The sequence below is a fragment of the Schistocerca nitens genome, unplaced genomic scaffold (assembly GCF_023898315.1).
Source record: "Schistocerca nitens isolate TAMUIC-IGC-003100 unplaced genomic scaffold, iqSchNite1.1 HiC_scaffold_468, whole genome shotgun sequence".
NCBI classification, from domain to species: Eukaryota; Metazoa; Arthropoda; class Insecta; order Orthoptera; family Acrididae; genus Schistocerca; species Schistocerca nitens.
Genome location: NW_026046001.1, coordinates 10,699,809 through 10,726,340, shown reverse-complemented (window position 1 = coordinate 10,726,340; position 26,532 = coordinate 10,699,809).

Sequence of the window (26,532 nt, the reverse complement as noted above, 5' to 3'; positions counted from 1 at the left end):
ATCGATTCGATGGTGAATGACGAAACACGGAGATTTTCTAAGGTTTTTACTACATATTAACACTTTTCACATTTTCTCGTGTTACGTGGCTGCCAGTCCTCGGTTCATGCAAAATCTTAAGGTCCTCGGTCATGTCCAAGGCACCAAACCGACCAATAATTCAATAATCGATAACTAAAACTATAAATGTAGCTCTTCTTACTGGGCGATTGCATCAACTTAGATGCTTCTCCTGTGTTCTACTGTGCTGCTTGTATTGTCCCAACATACCGCAGCACGCGACAAGGGCTGGCAGACCATAAATGTAACCGTTTCAGAGAGAAATGCGACCAATGTGACGATCTCGCGTTATATCGATTCGATGGTGAATGACGAAACACGGAGATTTTCTAAGGTTTTTACTACATATTAACACTTTTCACATTTTCTCGTGTTACGTGGCGGCCAGTCCTCGGTTCATGCAAAATCTTAAGGTCCTCGGTCATGTCCAAGACACCAAACCGACCAATAATTCAATAATCGATAACTAAAACTATAAATGTAGCTATTCTTACTGGGCGATTGCATCAACTTAGATGCTTCTCCTGTGTTCTACTGTGCTGCTTGTATTGTCCCCACATACCGCAGCACGCGACAAGGGCTGGCAGACCATAAATGTAACCGTTTCAGAGAGAAATGCGACCAATGTGACGATCTCGCGTTATATCGATTCGATGGTGAATGACGAAACACGGAGATTTTCTAAGGTTTTTACTACATATTAACACTTTTCACATTTTCTCGTGTTACGTGGCTGCCAGTCCTCGGTTCATGCAAAATCTTAAGGTCCTCGGTCATGTCCAAGGCACCAAACCGACCAATAATTCAATAATCGATAACTAAAACTATAAATGTAGCTCTTCTTACTGGGCGATTGCATCAACTTAGATGCTTCTCCTGTGTTCTACTGTGCCGCTTGTATTGTCCCCACATACCGCAGCACGCGGCAAGGGCTGGCAGACCATAAATGTAACCGTTTCAGAGAGAAATGCGACCAATGTGACGATCTCGCGTTATATCGATTCGATGGTGAATGACGAAACACGGAGATTTTCTAAGGTTTTTACTACATATTAACACTTTTCACATTATCTCGTGTTACGTGGGTACCAGTCCTCGGTTCATGCACAATCTTAAGGTCCTCGGTCATGTCCAAGGCACCAAACCGACCAATAATTCAATAATCGATAACTAAAACTATAAATGTAGCTCTTCTTACTGGGCGATTGCATCAACTTAGATGCTTCTCCTGTGTTCTACTGTGCTGCTTGTATTGTCCCCACATACCGCAGCACGCGACAAGGGCTGGCAGACCATAAATGTAACCGTTTCAGAGAGAAATGCGACCAATGTGACGATCTCGCGTTATATCGATTCGATGGTGAATGACGAAACACGGAGATTTTCTAAGGTTTTTACTACATATTAACACTTTTCACATTTTCTCGTGTTACGTGGCTGCCAGTCCTCGGTTCATGCAAAATCTTAAGGTCCTCGGTCATGTCCAAGGCACCAAACCGACCAATAATTCAATAATCGATAACTAAAACTATAAATGTAGCTCTTCTTACTGGGCGATTGCATCAACTTAGATGCTTCTCCTGTGTTCTACTGTGCTGCTTGTATTGTCCCCACATACCGCAGCACGCGACAAGGGCTGGCAGACCATAAATGTAACCGTTTCAGAGAGAAATGCGACCAATGTGACGATCTCGCGTTATATCGATTCGATGGTGAATGACGAAACACGGAGATTTTCTAAGGTTTTTACTACATATTAACACTTTTCACATTTTCTCGTGTTACGTGGCTGCCAGTCCTCAGTTCATGCAAAATCTTAATGTCCTCGGTCATGTCCAAGGCACCAAACCGACCAATAATTCAATAATCGATAACTAAAACTATAAATGTAGCTCTTCTTACTGGGCGATTGCATCAACTTAGATGCTTCTCCTGTGTTCTACTGTGCCGCTTGTATTGTCCCCACATACCGCAGCACGCGACAAGGGCTGGCAGACCATAAATATAACCGTTTCAGAGAGAAATGCGACCAATGTGACGATCTCGCGTTATATCGATTCGATGGTGAATGACGAAACACGGAGATTTTCTAAGGTTTTTACTACATATTAACACTTTTCACATTTTCTCGTGTTACGTGGCTGCCAGTTCTCGGTTCATGCAAAATCTTAAGGTCCTCGGTCATGTCCAAGGCACCAACCCGACCAATAATTCAATAATCGATAACTAAAACTATAAATGTAGCTCTTCTTACTGGGCGATTGCATCAACTTAGATGCATCTCCTGTGTTCTACTGTGCCGCTTGTATTGTCCCCACATACCGCAGCACGCGACGAGGGCTGGCAGACCATAAATGTAACCGTTTCAGAGAGAAATGCGACCAATGTGACGATCTCGCGTTATATCGATTCGATGGTGAATGACGAAACACGGAGATTTTCTAAGGTTTTTACTACATATTAACACTTTTCACATTTTCTCGTGTTACGTGGCTGCCAGTCCTCGGTTCATGCAAAATCTTAAGGTCCTCGGTCATGTCCAAGGCACCAAACCGACCAATAATTCAATAATCGATAACTAATACTATAAATGTAGCTCTTCTTACTGGGCGATTGCATCAACTTAGACGCTTCTCCTGTGTTCTACTGTGCTGCTTGTATTGTCCCCACATACCGCAGCACGCGACAAGGGCTGGCAGACCATAAATGTAACCGTTTCAGAGAGAAATGCGACCAATGTGACGATCTCGCGTTATATCGATTCGATGGTGAATGACGAAACACGGAGATTTTCTAAGGTTTTTACTACATATTAACACTTTTCACATTTTCTCGTGTTACGTGGCTGCCAGTCCTCGGTTCATGCAAAATCTTAAGGTCCTCTGTCATGTCCAAGGCACCAAACCGACCAATAATTCAATAATCGATAACTAAAACTATAAATGCAGCTCTTCTTACTGGGCGATTGCATCAACTTAGATGCTTCTCCTGTGTTCTACTGTGCTGCTTGTATTGTCCCCACATACCGCAGCACGCGACAAGGGCTGGCAGACCATAAATGTAACCGTTTCAGAGAGAAATGCGACCAATGTGACGATCTCGCGTTATATCGATTCGATGGTGAATGACGAAACACGGAGATTTTCTAAGGTTTTTACAACATATTAAGACTTTTCACATTTTCTCGTGTTACGTGGCTGCCAGTCCTCGGTTCATGCAAAATCTTAAGGTCCTCTGTCATGTCCAAGGCACCAAACCGACCAATAATTCAATAATCGATAACTAAAACTATAAATGTAGCTCTTCTTACTGGGCGATTGCATCAACTTAGATGCTTCTCCTGTGTTCTACTGTGCTGCTTGTATTGTCCTCACATACCGCAGCACGCGACAAGGACTCGCAGACCATAAATGTAACCGTTTCAGAGAGAAATGCGACCAATGTGACGATCTCGCGTTAGATCGATTCGATGGTGAATGACGAAACACGGAGATTTTCTAAGGTTTTTACTACATATTAACACTTTTCACATTTTCTCGTGTTACGTGGCTGCCAGTCCTCGGTTCATGCAAAATCTTAAGGTCCTCGGTCATGTCCAAGGCACCAAACCGACCAATAATTCAATAATCGATAACTAAAACTGTAAATGTAGCTCTTCTTACTGGGCGATTGCATCAACTTAGATGCTTCTCCTGTGTTCTACTGTGCTGCTTGTATTGTCCCCACATACCGCAGCAAGCGACAAGGGCTGGCAGACCATAAATGTAACCGTTTCAGAGAGAAATGCGACCAATGTGACGATCTCCCGTTATATCGATTCGATGGTGAATGACGAAACACGGAGATTTTCTAAGGTTTTTACTACATATTAACACTTTTCACATTTTCTCGTGTTACGTGGCTGCCAGTCCTCGGTTCATGCAAAATCTTAAGGTCCTCGGTCATGTCCAAGGCACCAAACCGACCAATAATTCAATAATCGATAACTAAAACTATAAATGTAGCTCTTCTTACTGGGCGATTGCATCAACTTAGATGCTTCTCCTGTGTTCTACTGTGCTGCTTGTATTGTCCTCACATACCGCAGCACGCGACAAGGGCTGGCAGACCATAAATGTAACCGTTTCAGAGAGAAATGCGACCAATGTGACGATCTCGCGTTATATCGATTCGATGGTGAATGACGAAACACGGAGATTTTCTAAGGTTTTTACTACATATTAACACTTTTCACATTTTCTCGTGTTACGTGGCTGCCAGTCCTCGGTTCATGCAAAATCTTAAGGTCCTCGGTCATGTCCAAGGCACCAAACCGACCAATAATTCAATAATCGACAACTAAAACTATAAATGTAGCTCTTCTTACTGGGCGATTGCATCAACTTAGATGCTTCTCCTGTGTTCTACTGTGCTGCTTGTATTGTCCCCACATACCGCAGCACGCGACAAGGGCTGGCAGACCATAAATGTAACCGTTTCAGAGAGAAATGCGACCAATGTGACGATCTCGCGTTATATCGATTGGATGGTGAATGACGAAACACGGAGATTTTCTAAGGTTTTTACTACATATTAACACTTTTCACATTTTCTCGTGTTACGTGGCTGCCAGTCCTCGGTTCATGCAAAATCTTAAGGTCCTCGGTCATGTCCAAGGCACCAAACCGACCAATAATTCAATAATCGATAACTAAAACTATAAATGTAGCTCTTCTTACTGGGCGATTGCATCAACTTAGATGCTTCTCCTGTGTTCTACTGTGCCGCTTGTATTGTCCCCACATACCGCAGCACGCGACAAGGGCTGGCAGACCATAAATGTAACCGTTTCAGAGGGAAATGCGACCAATGTGACGATCTCGCGTTATATCGATTCGATGGTGAATGACGAAACATGGAGATTTTCTAAGGTTTTTACTACATATTAACACTTTTCACATTTTCTCGTGTTACGTGGATGCCAGTCCTCGGTTCATGCAAAATCTTAAGGTCCTCGGTCATGTCCAAGGCACCAAACCGACCAATAATTCAATAATCGATAACTAAAACTATAAATGTAGCTCTTCTTACTGGGCGATTGCATCAACTTAGATGCTTCTCCTGTGTTCTACTGTGCTGCTTGTATTGTCCCCACATACCGCAGCACGCGACAAGGGCTGGCAGACCATAAATGTAACCGTTTCAGAGAGAAATGCGACCAATGTGACGATCTCGCGTTATATCGATTCGATGGTGAATGACGAAACACGGAGATTTTCTAAGGTTTTTACTACATATTAACACTTTCCACATTTTCTCGTGTTACGTGGCTGCCAGTCCTCGGTTCATGCAAAATCTTAAGGTCCTCGGTCATGTCCAAGGCACCAAACCGACCAATAATTCAATAATCGATAACTAAAACTATAAATGTAGCTCTTCTTACTGGGCGATTGCATCAACTTAGATGCTTCTCCTGTGTTCTACTGTGCTGCTTGTATTGTCCCCACATACCGCAGCACGCGACAAGGGCTGGCAGACCATAAATGTAACCGTTTCAGAGAGAAATGCGACCAATGTGACGATCTCGCGTTATATCGATTCGATGGTGAATGACGAAACACGGAGATTTTCTAAGGTTTTTACTACATATTAAGACTTTTCACATTTTCTCGTGTTACGTGGCTGCCAGTCCTCGGTTCATGCAAAATCTTAAGGTCCTCGGTCATGTCCAAGGCACCAAACCGACCAATAATTCAATAATCGATAACTAAAACTATAAATGTAGCTCTTCTTACTGGGCGATTGCATCAACTTAGATGCTTCTCCTGTGTTCTACTGTGCTGCTTGTATTGTCCCCACATACCGCAGCACGCGACAAGGGCTGGCAGACCATAAATGTAACCGTTTCAGAGAGAAATGCGACCAATGTGACGATCTCGCGTTATATCGATTCGATGGTGAATGACGAAACACGGAGATTTTCTAAGGTTTTTACTACATATTAACACTTTTCACATTTTCTCGTGTTACGTGGCTGCCAGTCCTCGGTTCATGCAAAATCTTAAGGTCCTCTGTCATGTCCAAGGCACCAAACCGACCAATAATTCAATAATCGATAACTAAAACTATAAATGTAGCTCTTCTTACTGGGCGATTGCATCAACTTAGATGCTTCTCCTGTGTTCTACTGTGCTGCTTGTATTGTCCCCACATACCGCAGCACGCGACAAGGGCTGGCAGACCATAAATGTAACCGTTTCAGTGAGAAATGCGACCAATGTGACGATCTCGCGTTATATCGATTCGATGGTGAATGACGAAACACGTAGATTTTCTAAGGTTTTTACTACATATTAACACTTTTCACATTTTCTCGTGTTACGTGGCTGCCAGTCCTCGGTTCATGCAAAATCTTAAGGTCCTCGGTCATGTCCAAGGCACCAAACCGACCAATAATTCAATAATCGATAACTAAAACTATAAATGTAGCTCTTCTTACTGGGCGATTGCATCAACTTAGATGCTTCTCCTGTGTTCTACTGTGCTGCTTGTATTGTCCCCACATACCGCAGCACGCGACAAAGGCTGGCAGACCATAAATGTAACCGTTTCAGAGAGAAATGCGACGAATGTGACGATCTCGCGTTATATCGATTCGATGGTGAATGACGAAACACGGAGATTTTCTAAGGTTTTTACTACATATTAACACTTTTCACATTTTCTCGTGTTACGTGGCTGCCAGTCCTCGGTTCATGCAAAATCTTAAGGTCCTCGGTCATGTCCAAGGCACCAAACCGACCAATAATTCAATAATCGATAACTAAAACTATAAATGTAGCTCTTCTTACTGGGCGATTGCATCAACTTAGATGCTTCTCCTGTGTTCTACTGTGCTGCTTGTATTGTCCCAACATACCGCAGCACGCGACAAGGGCTGGCAGACCATAAATGTAACCGTTTCAGAGAGAAATGCGACCAATGTGACGATCTCGCGTTATATCGATTCGATGGTGAATGACGAAACACGGAGATTTTCTAAGGTTTTTACTACATATTAACACTTTTCACATTTTCTCGTGTTACGTGGCGGCCAGTCCTCGGTTCATGCAAAATCATAAGGTCCTCGGTCATGTCCAAGACACCAAACCGACCAATAATTCAATAATCGATAACTAAAACTATAAATGTAGCTATTCTTACTGGGCGATTGCATCAACTTAGATGCTTCTCCTGTGTTCTACTGTGCCGCTTGTATTGTCCCCACATACCGCAGCACGCGGCAAGGGCTGGCAGACCATAAATGTAACCGTTTCAGAGAGAAATGCGACCAATGTGACGATCTCGCGTTATATCGATTCGATGGTGAATGACGAAACACGGAGATTTTCTAAGGTTTTTACTACATATTAACACTTTTCACATTATCTCGTGTTACGTGGGTACCAGTCCTCGGTTCATGCACAATCTTAAGGTCCTCGGTCATGTCCAAGGCACCAAACCGACCAATAATTCAATAATCGATAACTAAAACTGTAAATGTAGCTCTTCTTACTGGGCGATTGCATCAACTTAGATGCTTCTCCTGTGTTCTACTGTGCTGCTTGTATTGTCCCCACATACCGCAGCACGCGACAAGGGCTGGCAGACCATAAATGTAACCGTTTCAGAGAGAAATGCGACCAATGTGACGATCTCGCGTTATATCGATTCGATGGTGAATGACGAAACACGGAGATTTTCTAAGGTTTTTACTACATATTAACACTTTTCACATTTTCTCGTGTTACGTGGCTGCCAGTCCTCGGTTCATGCAAAATCTTAAGGTCCTCGGTCATGTCCAAGGCACCAAACCGACCAATAATTCAATAATCGATAACTAAAACTATAAATGTAGCTCTTCTTACTGGGCGATTGCATCAACTTAGATGCTTCTCCTGTGTTCTACTGTGCTGCTTGTATTGTCCCCACATACCGCAGCACGCGACAAGGGCTGGCAGACCATAAATGTAACCGTTTCAGAGAGAAATGCGACCAATGTGACGATCTCGCGTTATATCGATTCGATGGTGAATGACGAAACACGGAGATTTTCTAAGGTTTTTACTACATATTAACACTTTTCACATTTTCTCGTGTTACGTGGCTGCCAGTCCTCAGTTCATGCAAAATCTTAATGTCCTCGGTCATGTCCAAGGCACCAAACCGACCAATAATTCAATAATCGATAACTAAAACTATAAATGTAGCTCTTCTTACTGGGCGATTGCATCAACTTAGATGCTTCTCCTGTGTTCTACTGTGCCGCTTGTATTGTCCCCACATACCGCAGCACGCGACAAGGGCTGGCAGACCATAAATATAACCGTTTCAGAGAGAAATGCGACCAATGTGACGATCTCGCGTTATATCGATTCGATGGTGAATGACGAAACACGGAGATTTTCTAAGGTTTTTACTACATATTAACACTTTTCACATTTTCTCGTGTTACGTGGCTGCCAGTCCTCGGTTCATGCAAAATCTTAAGGTCCTCGGTCATGTCCAAGGCACCAACCCGACCAATAATTCAATAATCGATAACTAAAACTATAAATGTAGCTCTTCTTACTGGGCGATTGCATCAACTTAGATGCATCTCCTGTGTTCTACTGTGCCGCTTGTATTGTCCCCACATACCGCAGCACGCGACAAGGGCTGGCAGACCATAAATGTAACCGTTTCAGAGAGAAATGCGACCAATGTGACGATCTCGCGTTATATCGATTCGATGGTGAATGACGAAACACGGAGATTTTCTAAGGTTTTTACTACATATTAACACTTTTCACATTTTCTCGTGTTACGTGGCTGCCAGTCCTCGGTTCATGCAAAATCTTAAGGTCCTCGGTCATGTCCAAGGCACCAAACCGACCAATAATTCAATAATCGATAACTAATACTATAAATGTAGCTCTTCTTACTGGGCGATTGCATCAACTTAGATGCTTCTCCTGTGTTCTACTGTGCTGCTTGTATTGTCCCCACATACCGCAGCACGCGACAAGGGCTGGCAGACCATAAATGTAACCGTTTCAGAGAGAAATGCGACCAATGTGACGATCTCGCGTTATATCGATTCGATGGTGAATGACGAAACACGGAGATTTTCTAAGGTTTTTACTACATATTAACACTTTTCACATTTTCTCGTGTTACGTGGCTGCCAGTCCTCGGTTCATGCAAAATCTTAAGGTCCTCGGTCATGTCCAAGGCACCAAACCGACCAATAATTTAATAATCGATAACTAAAACTATAAATGTAGCTCTTCTTAATGGGCGATTGCATCAACTTAGATGCTTCTCCTGTGTTCTACTGTGCTGCTTGTATTGTCCCCACATACCGCAGCACGCGACAAGGGCTGGCGACCATAAATGTAACCGTTTCAGAGAGAAATGCGACCAATGTGACGATCTCGCGTTATATCGATTCGATGGTGAATGACGAAACACGGAGATTTTCTAAGGTTTTTACTACATATTAACACTTTTCACATTTTCTCGTGTTACGTGGCTGCCAGTCCTCGGTTCATGCAAAATCTTAAGGTCCTCTGTCAGGTCCAAGGCACCAAACCGACCAATAATTCAATAATCGATAACTAAAACTATAAATGCAGCTCTTCTTACTGGGCGATTGCATCAACTTAGATGCTTCTCCTGTGTTCTACTGTGCTGCTTGTATTGTCCCCACATACCGCAGCACGCGACAAGGGCTGGCAGACCATAAATGTAACCGTTTCAGAGAGAAATGCGACCAATGTGACGATCTCGCGTTATATCGATTCGATGGTGAATGACGAAACCCGGAGATTTTCTAAGGTTTTTACAACATATTAAGACTTTTCACATTTTCTCGTGTTACGTGGCTGCCAGTCCTCGGTTCATGCAAAATCTTAAGGTCCTCTGTCATGTCCAAGGCACCAAACCGACCAATAATTCAATAATCGATAACTAAAACTATAAATGTAGCTCTTCTTACTGGGCGATTGCATCAACTTAGATGCTTCTCCTGTGTTCTACTGTGCTGCTTGTATTGTCCTCACATACCGCAGCACGCGACAAGGACTCGCAGACCATAAATGTAACCGTTTCAGAGAGAAATGCGACCAATGTGACGATCTCGCGTTATATCGATTCGATGGTGAATGACGAAACACGGAGATTTTCTAAGGTTTTTACTACATATTAACACTTTTCACATTTTCTCGTGTTACGTGGCTGCCAGTCCTCGGTTCATGCAAAATCTTAAGGTCCTCGGTCATGTCCAAGGCACCAAACCGACCAATAATTCAATAATCGATAACTAAAACTGTAAATGTAGCTCTTCTTACTGGGCGATTGCATCAACTTAGATGCTTCTCCTGTGTTCTACTGTGCTGCTTGTATTGTCCCCACATACCGCAGCAAGCGACAAGGGCTGGCAGACCATAAATGTAACCGTTTCAGAGAGAAATGCGACCAATGTGACGATCTCCCGTTATATCGATTCGATGGTGAATGACGAAACACGGAGATTTTCTAAGGTTTTTACTACATATTAACACTTTTCACATTTTCTCGTGTTACGTGGCTGCCAGTCCTCGGTTCATGCAAAATCTTAAGGTCCTCGGTCATGTCCAAGGCACCAAACCGACCAATAATTCAATAATCGATAACTAAAACTGTAAATGTTTCTCGTCTTACTGGGCGATTGCATCAACTTAGATGCTTCTCCTGTGTTCTACTGTGCTGCTTGTATTGTCCCCACATACCGCAGCACGCGACAAGGGCTGGCAGACCATAAATGTAACCGTTTCAGAGAGAAATGCGACCAATGTGACGATCTCGCGTTATATCGATTCGATGGTGAATGACGAAACACGGAGATTTTCTAAGCTTTTTACTACATATTAACACTTCTCACATTTTCTCGTGTTACGTGGCTGCCAGTCCTCGGTTCATGCAAAATCTTAAGGTCCTCGGTCATGTCCAAGGCACCAAACCGACCAATAATTTAATAATCGATAACTAAAACTATAAATGTAGCTCTTCTTACTGGGCGATTGCATCAACTTAGATGCTTCTCCTGTGTTCTACTGTGCTGCTTGTATTGTCCCCACATACCGCAGCACGCGACAAGGGCTGGCAGACCATAAATGTAACCGTTTCAGAGAGAAATGCGACGAATGTGACGATCTCGCGTTATATCGATTCGATGGTGAATGACGAAACACGGAGATTTTCTAAGGTTTTTACTACATATTAACACTTTTCACATTTTCTCGTGTTACGTGGCTGCCAGTCCTCGGTTCATGCAAAATCTTAAGGTCCTCGGTCATGTCCAAGGCACCAAACCGACCAATAATTCAATAATCGACAACTAAAACTATAAATGTAGCTCTTCTTACTGGGCGATTGCATCAACTTAGATGCTTCTCCTGTGTTCTACTGTGCTGCTTGTATTGTCCCCACATACCGCAGCACGCGACAAGGGCTGGCCGACCATAAATGTAACCGTTTCAGAGAGAAATGCGACCAATGTGACGATCTCGCGTTATATCGATTCGATGGTGAATGACGAAACACGGAGATTTTCTAAGGTTTTTACTACATATTAACACTTTTCACATTTTCTCGTGTTACGTGGCTGCCAGTCCTCGGTTCATGCAAAATCTTAAGGTCCTCGGTCATGTCCAAGGCACCAAACCGACCAATAATTCAATAATCGATAACTAAAACTGTAAATGTAGCTCTTCTTACTGGGCGATTGCATCAACTTAGATGCTTCTCCTGTGTTCTACTGTGCTGCTTGTATTGTCCCCACATACCGCAGCACGCGACAAGGGCTGGCAGACCATAAATGTAACCGTTTCAGAGAGAAATGCGACCAATGTGACGATCACGCGTTATATCGATTCGATGGTGAATGACGAAACACGTAGATTTTCTAAGGTTTTTACTACATATTAACACTTTTCACATTTTCTCGTGTTACGTGGCTGCCAGTCCTCGGTTCATGCAAAATCTTAAGGTCCTCGGTCATGTCCAAGGCACCAAACCGACCAATAATTCAATAATCGATAACTAAAACTATAAATGTAGCTCTTCTTACTGGGCGATTGCATCAACTTAGATGCTTCTCCTGTGTTCTACTGTGCTGCTTGTATTGTCCCCACATACCGCAGCACGCGACAAAGGCTGGCAGACCATAAATGTAACCGTTTCAGAGAGAAATGCGACGAATGTGACGATCTCGCGTTAAATCGATTCGATGGTGAATGACGAAACACGGAGATTTTCTAAGGTTTTTACTACATATTAACACTTTTCACATTTTCTCGTGTTACGTGGCTGCCAGTCCTCGGTTCATGCAAAATCTTAAGGTCCTCGGTCATGTCCAAGGCACCAAACCGACCAATAATTCAATAATCGATAACTAAAACTATAAATGTAGCTCTTCTTACTGGGCGATTGCATCAACTTAGATGCTTCTACTGTGTTCTACTGTGCCGCTTGTATTGTCCCCACATACCGCAGCACGCGACAAGGGCTGGCAGACCATAAATGTAACCGTTTCAGAGAGAAATGCGACCAATGTGACGATCTCGCGTTATATCGATTAGATGGTGAATGACGAAACACGGAGATTTTCTAAGGTTTTTACTACATATTAACACTTTTCACATTTTCTCGTGTTACGTGGCTGCCAGTCCTCGGTTCATGCAAAATCTTAAGGTCCTCGGTTATGTCCAAGGCACCAAACCGACCAATAATTTAATAATCGATAACTAAAACTATAAATGTAGCTCTTCTTACTGGGCGATTGCATCAACTTAGATGCTTCTCCTGTGTTCTACTGTGCTGCTTGTATTGTCCCAACATACCGCAGCACCCGACAAGGGCTGGCAGACCATAAATGTAACCGTTTCAGAGAGAAATGCGACCAATGTGACGATCTCGCGTTATATCGATTCGATGGTGAATGACGAAACACGTAGATTTTCTAAGGTTTTTACTACATATTAACACTTTTCACATTTTCTCGTGTTACGTGGCGGCCAGTCCTCGGTTCATGCAAAATCTTAAGGTCCTCTGTCATGTCCAAGGCACCAAACCGACCAATAATTCAATAATCGATAACTAAAACTATAAATGTAGCTATTCTTACTGGGCGATTGCATCAACTTAGATGCTTCTCCTGTGTTCTACTGTGCTGCTTGTATTGTCCCCACATACCGCAGCACGCGACAAGGGCTGGCAGACCATAAATGTAACCGTTTCAGAGAGAAATGCGACCAATGTGACGATCTCGCGTTAGATCGATTCGATGGTGAATGACGAAACACGGAGATTTTCTAAGGTTTTTACTACATATTAACACTTTTCACATTTTCTCGTGTTACGTGGCTGCCAGTCCTCGGTTCATGCAAAATCTTAAGGTCCTCGGTCATGTCCAAGGCACCAAACCGACCAATAATTCAATAATCGATAACTAAAACTATAAATGTAGCTCTTCTTACTGGGCGATTGCATCAACTTAGATGCTTCTCCTGTGTTCTACTGTGCTGCTTGTATTGTCCCCACATACCGCAGCACGCGACAAGGGCTGGCAGACCATAAATGTAACCGTTTCAGAGAGAAATGCGACCAATGTGACGATCTCGCGTTATATCGATTCGATGGTGAATGACGAAACACGGAGATTTTCTAAGGTTTTTACTACATATTAACACTTTTCACATTTTCTCGTGTTACGTGGCTGCCAGTCCTCGGTTCATGCAAAATCTTAAGGTCCTCTGTCATGTCCAAGGCACCAAACCGACCAATAATTCAATAATCGATAACTAAAACTATAAATGTAGCTCTTCTTACTGGGCGATTGCATCAACTTAGATGCTTCTCCTGTGTTCTACTGTGCTGCTTGTATTGTCCCCACATACCGCAGCACGCGACAAAGGCTGGCAGACCATAAATGTAACCGTTTCAGAGAGAAATGCGACGAATGTGACGATCTCGCGTTATATCGATTCGATGGTGAATGACGAAACACGGAGATTTTCTAAGGTTTTTACTACATATTAACACTTTTCACATTTTCTCGTGTTACGTGGCTGCCAGTCCTCGGTTCATGCAAAATCTTAAGGTCCTCGGTCATGTCCAAGGCACCAAACCGACCAATAATTCAATAATCGATAACTAAAACTATAAATGTAGCTCTTCTTACTGGGCGATTGCATCAACTTAGATGCTTCTCCTGTGTTCTACTGTGCTGCTTGTATTGTCCCAACATACCGCAGCACGCGACAAGGGCTGGCAGACCATAAATGTAACCGTTTCAGAGAGAAATGCGACCAATGTGACGATCTCGCGTTATATCGATTCGATGGTGAATGACGAAACACGGAGATTTTCTAAGGTTTTTACTACATATTAACACTTTTCACATTTTCTCGTGTTACGTGGCTGCCAGTCCTCGGTTCATGCAAAATCTTAAGGTCCTCGGTTATGTCCAAGGCACCAAACCGACCAATAATTTAATAATCGATAACTAAAACTATAAATGTAGCTCTTCTTACTGGGCGATTGCATCAACTTAGATGCTTCTCCTGTGTTCTACTGTGCTGCTTGTATTGTCCCAACATACCGCAGCACCCGACAAGGGCTGGCAGACCATAAATGTAACCGTTTCAGAGAGAAATGCGACCAATGTGACGATCTCGCGTTATATCGATTCGATGGTGAATGACGAAACACGTAGATTTTCTAAGGTTTTTACTACATATTAACACTTTTCACATTTTCTCGTGTTACGTGGCGGCCAGTCCTCGGTTCATGCAAAATCTTAAGGTCCTCTGTCATGTCCAAGGCACCAAACCGACCAATAATTCAATAATCGATAACTAAAACTATAAATGTAGCTATTCTTACTGGGCGATTGCATCAACTTAGATGCTTCTCCTGTGTTCTACTGTGCTGCTTGTATTGTCCCCACATACCGCAGCACGCGACAAGGGCTGGCAGACCATAAATGTAACCGTTTCAGAGAGAAATGCGACCAATGTGACGATCTCGCGTTAGATCGATTCGATGGTGAATGACGAAACACGGAGATTTTCTAAGGTTTTTAGTACATATTGACACTTTTCACATTTTCTCGTGTTACGTGGCTGCCAGTCCTCGGTTCATGCAAAATCTTAAGGTCCTCGGTCATGTCCAAGGCACCAAACCGACCAATAATTCAATAATCGATAACTAAAACTATAAATGTAGCTCTTCTTACTGGGCGATTGCATCAACTTAGATGCTTCTCCTGTGTTCTACTGTGCCGCTTGTATTGTCCCCACATACCGCAGCACGCGGCAAGGGCTGGCAGACCATAAATGTAACCGTTTCAGAGAGAAATGCGACCAATGTGACGATCTCGCGTTATATCGATTCGATGGTGAATGACGAAACACGGAGATTTTCTAAGGTTTTTACTACATATTAACACTTTTCACATTTTCTCGTGTTACGTGGCTGCCAGTCCTCGGTTCATGCAAAATCTTAAGGTCCTCGGTCATGTCCAAGGCACCAAATCGACCAATAATTCAATAATCGATAACTAAAACTATAAATGTAGCTCTTCTTACTGGGCGATTGCATCAACTTAGATGCTTCTCCTGTGTTCTACTGTGCTGCTTGTATTGTCCCCACATACCGCAGCACGCGACAAGGGCTGGCCGACCATAAATGTAACCGTTTCAGAGAGAAATGCGACCAATGTGACGATCTCGCGTTATATCGATTCGATGGTGAATGACGAAACACGGAGATTTTCTAAGGTTTTTACTACATATTAACACTTTTCACATTTTCTCGTGTTACGTGGCTGCCAGTCCTCGGTTCATGCAAAATCTTAAGGTCCTCGGTCATGTCCAAGGCACCAAACCGACCAATAATTCAATAATCGATAACTAAAACTGTAAATGTAGCTCTTCTTACTGGGCGATTGCATCAACTTAGATGCTTCTCCTGTGTTCTACTGTGCTGCTTGTATTGTCCCCACATACCGCAGCACGCGACAAGGGCTGGCAGACCATAAATGTAACCGTTTCAGAGAGAAATGCGACCAATGTGACGATCTCGCGTTATATCGATTCGATGGTGAATGACGAAACACGGAGATTTTCTAAGGTTTTTACTACATATTAACACTTTTCACATTTTCTCGTGTTACGTGGCTGCCAGTCCTCGGTTCATGCAAAATCTTAAGGTCCTCGGTCATGTCCAAGGCACCAAACCGACCAATAATTCAACAATCGATAACTAAAACTGTAAATGTAGCTCTTCTTACTGGGCGATTGCATCAACTTAGATGCTTCTCCTGTGTTCTACTGTGCTGCTTGTATTGTCCCCACATACCGCAGCACGCGACAAGGGCTGGCAGACCATAAATGTAACCGTTTCAGAGAGAAATGCGACCAATGTGACGATCTCGCGTTAAATCGATTCGATGGTGAATGACGAAACACGGAGATTTTCTAAGGTTTTTACTACATATTAACACTTTTCACATTTTCTCGTGTTACGTGGCTGCCAGTCCTCGGTTCATGCAAAATCTTAAGGTCCTCGGTCATGTCCAAGGCACCAAACCGACCAATAATTCAATAATCGATAACTAAAACTATAAATGTAGCTCTTCTTACTGGGCGATTGCATCAACTTAGATGCTTCTCCTGTGTTCTACTGTGCTGCTTGTATTGTCCCCACATACCGCAGCACGCGACAAGGGCTGGCAGACCATAAATGTAACCGTTTCAGAGAGAAATGCGACCAATGTGACGATCTCGCGTTATATCGATTCGATGGTGAATGACGAAACACGGAGATTTTCTAAGGTTTTTACTACATATTAACACTTTTCACATTTTCTCGTGTTACGTGGCTGCCAGTCCTCGGTTCATGCAAAATCTTAAGGTCCTCTGTCATGTCCAAGGCACCAAACCGACCAATAATTCAATAATCGATAACTAAAACTATAAATGTAGCTCTTCTTACTGGGCGATTGCATCAACTTAGATGCTTCTCCTGTGTTCTACTGTGCTGCTTGTATTGTCCCCACATACCGCAGCACGCGACAAGGGCTGGCAGACCATAAATGTAACCGTTTCAGTGAGAAATGCGACCAATGTGACGATCTCGCGTTATATCGATTCGATGGTGAATGACGAAACACGTAGATTTTCTAAGGTTTTTACTACATATTAACACTTTTCACATTTTCTCGTGTTACGTGGCTGCCAGTCCTCGGTTCATGCAAAATCTTAAGGTCCTCGGTCATGTCCAAGGCACCAAACCGACCAATAATTCAATAATCGATAACTAAAACTATAAATGTAGCTCTTCTTACTGGGCGATTGCATCAACTTAGATGCTTCTCCTGTGTTCTACTGTGCTGCTTGTATTGTCCCCACATACCGCAGCACGCGACAAAGGCTGGCAGACCATAAATGTAACCGTTTCAGAGAGAAATGCGACGAATGTGACGATCTCGCGTTATATCGATTCGATGGTGAATGACGAAACACGGAGATTTTCTAAGGTTTTTACTACATATTAACACTTTTCACATTTTCTCGTGTTACGTGGCTGCCAGTCCTCGGTTCATGCAAAATCTTAAGGTCCTCGGTCATGTCCAAGGCACCAAACCGACCAATAATTCAATAATCGATAACTAAAACTATAAATGTAGCTCTTCTTACTGGGCGATTGCATCAACTTAGATGCTTCTCCTGTGTTCTACTGTGCTGCTTGTATTGTCCCAACATACCGCAGCACGCGACAAGGGCTGGCAGACCATAAATGTAACCGTTTCAGAGAGAAATGCGACCAATGTGACGATCTCGCGTTATATCGATTCGATGGTGAATGACGAAACACGGAGATTTTCTAAGGTTTTTACTACATATTAACACTTTTCACATTTTCTCGTGTTACGTGGCGGCCAGTCCTCGGTTCATGCAAAATCTTAAGGTCCTCGGTCATGTCCAAGACACCAAACCGACCAATAATTCAATAATCGATAACTAAAACTATAAATGTAGCTATTCTTACTGGGCGATTGCATCAACTTAGATGCTTCTCCTGTGTTCTACTGTGCTGCTTGTATTGTCCCCACATACCGCAGCACGCGACAAGGGCTGGCAGACCATAAATGTAACCGTTTCAGAGAGAAATGCGACCAATGTGACGATCTCGCGTTATATCGATTCGATGGTGAATGACGAAACACGGAGATTTTCTAAGGTTTTTACTACATATTAACACTTTTCACATTTTCTCGTGTTACGTGGCTGCCAGTCCTCGGTTCATGCAAAATCTTAAGGTCCTCGGTCATGTCCAAGGCACCAAACCGACCAATAATTCAATAATCGATAACTAAAACTATAAATGTAGCTCTTCTTACTGGGCGATTGCATCAACTTAGATGCTTCTCCTGTGTTCTACTGTGCCGCTTGTATTGTCCCCACATACCGCAGCACGCGGCAAGGGCTGGCAGACCATAAATGTAACCGTTTCAGAGAGAAATGCGACCAATGTGACGATCTCGCGTTATATCGATTCGATGGTGAATGACGAAACACGGAGATTTTCTAAGGTTTTTACTACATATTAACACTTTTCACATTATCTCGTGTTACGTGGGTACCAGTCCTCGGTTCATGCACAATCTTAAGGTCCTCGGTCATGTCCAAGGCACCAAACCGACCAATAATTCAATAATCGATAACTAAAACTATAAATGTAGCTCTTCTTACTGGGCGATTGCATCAACTTAGATGCTTCTCCTGTGTTCTACTGTGCTGCTTGTATTGTCCCCACATACCGCAGCACGCGACAAGGGCTGGCAGACCATAAATGTAACCGTTTCAGAGAGAAATGCGACCAATGTGACGATCTCGCGTTATATCGATTCGATGGTGAATGACGAAACACGGAGATTTTCTAAGGTTTTTACTACATATTAACACTTTTCACATTTTCTCGTGTTACGTGGCTGCCAGTCCTCGGTTCATGCAAAATCTTAAGGTCCTCGGTCATGTCCAAGGCACCAAACCGACCAATAATTCAATAATCGATAACTAAAACTATAAATGTAGCTCTTCTTACTGGGCGATTGCATCAACTTAGATGCTTCTCCTGTGTTCTACTGTGCTGCTTGTATTGTCCCCACATACCGCAGCACGCGACAAGGGCTGGCAGACCATAAATGTAACCGTTTCAGAGAGAAATGCGACCAATGTGACGATCTCGCGTTATATCGATTCGATGGTGAATGACGAAACACGGAGATTTTCTAAGGTTTTTACTACATATTAACACTTTTCACATTTTCTCGTGTTACGTGGCTGCCAGTCCTCAGTTCATGCAAAATCTTAATGTCCTCGGTCATGTCCAAGGCACCAAACCGACCAATAATTCAATAATCGATAACTAAAACTATAAATGTAGCTCTTCTTACTGGGCGATTGCATCAACTTAGATGCTTCTCCTGTGTTCTACTGTGCCGCTTGTATTGTCCCCACATACCGCAGCACGCGACAAGGGCTGGCAGACCATAAATATAACCGTTTCAGAGAGAAATGCGACCAATGTGACGATCTCGCGTTATATCGATTCGATGGTGAATGACGAAACACGGAGATTTTCTAAGGTTTTTACTACATATTAACACTTTTCACATTTTCTCGTGTTACGTGGCTGCCAGTCCTCGGTTCATGCAAAATCTTAAGGTCCTCGGTCATGTCCAAGGCACCAACCCGACCAATAATTCAATAATCGATAACTAAAACTATAAATGTAGCTCTTCTTACTGGGCGATTGCATCAACTTAGATGCATCTCCTGTGTTCTACTGTGCCGCTTGTATTGTCCCCACATACCGCAGCACGCGACGAGGGCTGGCAGACCATAAATGTAACCGTTTCAGAGAGAAATGCGACCAATGTGACGATCTCGCGTTATATCGATTCGATGGTGAATGACGAAACACGGAGATTTTCTAAGGTTTTTACTACATATTAACACTTTTCACATTTTCTCGTGTTACGTGGCTGCCAGTCCTCGGTTCATGCAAAATCTTAAGGTCCTCGGTCATGTCCAAGGCACCAAACCGACCAATAATTCAATAATCGATAACTAATACTATAAATGTAGCTCTTCTTACTGGGCGATTGCATCAACTTAGACGCTTCTCCTGTGTTCTACTGTGCTGCTTGTATTGTCCCCACATACCGCAGCACGCGACAAGGGCTGGCAGACCATAAATGTAACCGTTTCAGAGAGAAATGCGACCAATGTGACGATCTCGCGTTATATCGATTCGATGGTGAATGACGAAACACGGAGATTTTCTAAGGTTTTTACTACATATTAACACTTTTCACATTTTCTCGTGTTACGTGGCTGCCAGTCCTCGGTTCATGCAAAATCTTAAGGTCCTCTGTCATGTCCAAGGCACCAAACCGACCAATAATTCAATAATCGATAACTAAAACTATAAATGCAGCTCTTCTTACTGGGCGATTGCATCAACTTAGATGCTTCTCCTGTGTTCTACTGTGCTGCTTGTATTGTCCCCACATACCGCAGCACGCGACAAGGGCTGGCAGACCATAAATGTAACCGTTTCAGAGAGAAATGCGACCAATGTGACGATCTCGCGTTATATCGATTCGATGGTGAATGACGAAACACGGAGATTTTCTAAGGTTTTTACAACATATTAAGACTTTTCACATTTTCTCGTGTTACGTGGCTGCCAGTCCTCGGTTCATGCAAAATCTTAAGGTCCTCTGTCATGTCCAAGGCACCAAACCGACCAATAATTCAATAATCGATAACTAAAACTATAAATGTAGCTCTTCTTACTGGGCGATTGCATCAACTTAGATGCTTCTCCTGTGTTCTACTGTGCTGCTTGTATTGTCCTCACATACCGCAGCACGCGACAAGGACTCGCAGACCATAAATGTAACCGTTTCAGAGAGAAATGCGACCAATGTGACGATCTCGCGTTAGATCGATTCGATGGTGAATGACGAAACACGGAGATTTTCTAAGGTTTTTACTACATATTAACACTTTTCACATTTTCTCGTGTTACGTGGCTGCCAGTCCTCGGTTCATGCAAAATCTTAAGGTCCTCGGTCATGTCCAAGGCACCAAACCGACCAATAATTCAATAATCGATAACTAAAACTGTAAATGTAGCTCTTCTTACTGGGCGATTGCATCAACTTAGATGCTTCTCCTGTGTTCTACTGTGCTGCTTGTATTGTCCCCACATACCGCAGCAAGCGACAAGGGCTGGCAGACCATAAATGTAACCGTTTCAGAGAGAAATGCGACCAATGTGACGATCTCCCGTTATATCGATTCGATGGTGAATGACGAAACACGGAGATTTTCTAAGGTTTTTACTACATATTAACACTTTTCACATTTTCTCGTGTTACGTGGCTGCCAGTCCTCGGTTCATGCAAAATCTTAAGGTCCTCGGTCATGTCCAAGGCACCAAACCGACCAATAATTCAATAATCGATAACTAAAACTATAAATGTAGCTCTTCTTACTGGGCGATTGCATCAACTTAGATGCTTCTCCTGTGTTCTACTGTGCTGCTTGTATTGTCCTCACATACCGCAGCACGCGACAAGGGCTGGCAGACCATAAATGTAACCGTTTCAGAGAGAAATGCGACCAATGTGACGATCTCGCGTTATATCGATTCGATGGTGAATGACGAAACACGGAGATTTTCTAAGGTTTTTACTACATATTAACACTTTTCACATTTTCTCGTGTTACGTGGCTGCCAGTCCTCGGTTCATGCAAAATCTTAAGGTCCTCGGTCATGTCCAAGGCACCAAACCGACCAATAATTCAATAATCGACAACTAAAACTATAAATGTAGCTCTTCTTACTGGGCGATTGCATCAACTTAGATGCTTCTCCTGTGTTCTACTGTGCTGCTTGTATTGTCCCCACATACCGCAGCACGCGACAAGGGCTGGCAGACCATAAATGTAACCGTTTCAGAGAGAAATGCGACCAATGTGACGATCTCGCGTTATATCGATTGGATGGTGAATGACGAAACACGGAGATTTTCTAAGGTTTTTACTACATATTAACACTTTTCACATTTTCTCGTGTTACGTGGCTGCCAGTCCTCGGTTCATGCAAAATCTTAAGGTCCTCGGTCATGTCCAAGGCACCAAACCGACCAATAATTCAATAATCGATAACTAAAACTATAAATGTAGCTCTTCTTACTGGGCGATTGCATCAACTTAGATGCTTCTCCTGTGTTCTACTGTGCCGCTTGTATTGTCCCCACATACCGCAGCACGCGACAAGGGCTGGCAGACCATAAATGTAACCGTTTCAGAGGGAAATGCGACCAATGTGACGATCTCGCGTTATATCGATTCGATGGTGAATGACGAAACATGGAGATTTTCTAAGGTTTTTACTACATATTAACACTTTTCACATTTTCTCGTGTTACGTGGATGCCAGTCCTCGGTTCATGCAAAATCTTAAGGTCCTCGGTCATGTCCAAGGCACCAAACCGACCAATAATTCAATAATCGATAACTAAAACTATAAATGTAGCTCTTCTTACTGGGCGATTGCATCAACTTAGATGCTTCTCCTGTGTTCTACTGTGCTGCTTGTATTGTCCCCACATACCGCAGCACGCGACAAGGGCTGGCAGACCATAAATGTAACCGTTTCAGAGAGAAATGCGACCAATGTGACGATCTCGCGTTATATCGATTCGATGGTGAATGACGAAACACGGAGATTTTCTAAGGTTTTTACTACATATTAACACTTTCCACATTTTCTCGTGTTACGTGGCTGCCAGTCCTCGGTTCATGCAAAATCTTAAGGTCCTCGGTCATGTCCAAGGCACCAAACCGACCAATAATTCAATAATCGATAACTAAAACTATAAATGTAGCTCTTCTTACTGGGCGATTGCATCAACTTAGATGCTTCTCCTGTGTTCTACTGTGCTGCTTGTATTGTCCCCACATACCGCAGCACGCGACAAGGGCTGGCAGACCATAAATGTAACCGTTTCAGAGAGAAATGCGACCAATGTGACGATCTCGCGTTATATCGATTCGATGGTGAATGACGAAACACGGAGATTTTCTAAGGTTTTTACTACATATTAAGACTTTTCACATTTTCTCGTGTTACGTGGCTGCCAGTCCTCGGTTCATGCAAAATCTTAAGGTCCTCGGTCATGTCCAAGGCACCAAACCGACCAATAATTCAATAATCGATAACTAAAACTATAAATGTAGCTCTTCTTACTGGGCGATTGCATCAACTTAGATGCTTCTCCTGTGTTCTACTGTGCTGCTTGTATTGTCCCCACATACCGCAGCACGCGACAAGGGCTGGCAGACCATAAATGTAACCGTTTCAGAGAGAAATGCGACCAATGTGACGATCTCGCGTTATATCGATTCGATGGTGAATGACGAAACACGGAGATTTTCTAAGGTTTTTACTACATATTAACACTTTTCACATTTTCTCGTGTTACGTGGCTGCCAGTCCTCGGTTCATGCAAAATCTTAAGGTCCTCTGTCATGTCCAAGGCACCAAACCGACCAATAATTCAATAATCGATAACTAAAACTATAAATGTAGCTCTTCTTACTGGGCGATTGCATCAACTTAGATGCTTCTCCTGTGTTCTACTGTGCTGCTTGTATTGTCCCCACATACCGCAGCACGCGACAAGGGCTGGCAGACCATAAATGTAACCGTTTCAGTGAGAAATGCGACCAATGTGACGATCTCGCGTTATATCGATTCGATGGTGAATGACGAAACACGTAGATTTTCTAAGGTTTTTACTACATATTAACACTTTTCACATTTTCTCGTGTTACGTGGCTGCCAGTCCTCGGTTCATGCAAAATCTTAAGGTCCTCGGTCATGTCCAAGGCACCAAACCGACCAATAATTCAATAATCGATAACTAAAACTATAAATGTAGCTCTTCTTACTGGGCGATTGCATCAACTTAGATGCTTCTCCTGTGTTCTACTGTGCTGCTTGTATTGTCCCCACATACCGCAGCACGCGACAAAGGCTGGCAGACCATAAATGTAACCGTTTCAGAGAGAAATGCGACGAATGTGACGATCTCGCGTTATATCGATTCGATGGTGAATGACGAAACACGGAGATTTTCTAAGGTTTTTACTACATATTAACACTTTTCACATTTTCTCGTGTTACGTGGCTGCCAGTCCTCGGTTCATGCAAAATCTTAAGGTCCTCGGTCATGTCCAAGGCACCAAACCGACCAATAATTCAATAATCGATAACTAAAACTATAAATGTAGCTCTTCTTACTGGGCGATTGCATCAACTTAGATGCTTCTCCTGTGTTCTACTGTGCTGCTTGTATTGTCCCAACATACCGCAGCACGCGACAAGGGCTGGCAGACCATAAATGTAACCGTTTCAGAGAGAAATGCGACCAATGTGACGTTCTCGCGTTATATCGATTCGATGGTGAATGACGAAACACGGAGATTTTCTAAGGTTTTTACTACATATTAACACTTTTCACATTTTCTCGTGTTACGTGGCGGCCAGTCCTCGGTTCATGCAAAATCATAAGGTCCTCGGTCATGTCCAAGACACCAAACCGACCAATAATTCAATAATCGATAACTAAAACTATAAATGTAGCTATTCTTACTGGGCGATTGCATCAACTTAGATGCTTCTCCTGTGTTCTACTGTGCCGCTTGTATTGTCCCCACATACCGCAGCACGCGGCAAGGGCTGGCAGACCATAAATGTAACCGTTTCAGAGAGAAATGCGACCAATGTGACGATCTCGCGTTATATCGATTCGATGGTGAATGACGAAACACGGAGATTTTCTAAGGTTTTTACTACATATTAACACTTTTCACATTATCTCGTGTTACGTGGGTACCAGTCCTCGGTTCATGCACAATCTTAAGGTCCTCGGTCATGTCCAAGGCACCAAACCGACCAATAATTCAATAATCGATAACTAAAACTGTAAATGTAGCTCTTCTTACTGGGCGATTGCATCAACTTAGATGCTTCTCCTGTGTTCTACTGTGCTGCTTGTATTGTCCCCACATACCGCAGCACGCGACAAGGGCTGGCAGACCATAAATGTAACCGTTTCAGAGAGAAATGCGACCAATGTGACGATCTCGCGTTATATCGATTCGATGGTGAATGACGAAACACGGAGATTTTCTAAGGTTTTTACTACATATTAACACTTTTCACATTTTCTCGTGTTACGTGGCTGCCAGTCCTCGGTTCATGCAAAATCTTAAGGTCCTCGGTCATGTCCAAGGCACCAAACCGACCAATAATTCAATAATCGATAACTAAAACTATAAATGTAGCTCTTCTTACTGGGCGATTGCATCAACTTAGATGCTTCTCCTGTGTTCTACTGTGCTGCTTGTATTGTCCCCACATACCGCAGCACGCGACAAGGGCTGGCAGACCATAAATGTAACCGTTTCAGAGAGAAATGCGACCAATGTGACGATCTCGCGTTATATCGATTCGATGGTGAATGACGAAACACGGAGATTTTCTAAGGTTTTTACTACATATTAACACTTTTCACATTTTCTCGTGTTACGTGGCTGCCAGTCCTCAGTTCATGCAAAATCTTAATGTCCTCGGTCATGTCCAAGGCACCAAACCGACCAATAATTCAATAATCGATAACTAAAACTATAAATGTAGCTCTTCTTACTGGGCGATTGCATCAACTTAGATGCTTCTCCTGTGTTCTACTGTGCCGCTTGTATTGTCCCCACATACCGCAGCACGCGACAAGGGCTGGCAGACCATAAATATAACCGTTTCAGAGAGAAATGCGACCAATGTGACGATCTCGCGTTATATCGATTCGATGGTGAATGACGAAACACGGAGATTTTCTAAGGTTTTTACTACATATTAACACTTTTCACATTTTCTCGTGTTACGTGGCTGCCAGTCCTCGGTTCATGCAAAATCTTAAGGTCCTCGGTCATGTCCAAGGCACCAACCCGACCAATAATTCAATAATCGATAACTAAAACTATAAATGTAGCTCTTCTTACTGGGCGATTGCATCAACTTAGATGCATCTCCTGTGTTCTACTGTGCCGCTTGTATTGTCCCCACATACCGCAGCACGCGACAAGGGCTGGCAGACCATAAATGTAACCGTTTCAGAGAGAAATGCGACCAATGTGACGATCTCGCGTTATATCGATTCGATGGTGAATGACGAAACACGGAGATTTTCTAAGGTTTTTACTACATATTAACACTTTTCACATTTTCTCGTGTTACGTGGCTGCCAGTCCTCGGTTCATGCAAAATCTTAAGGTCCTCGGTCAT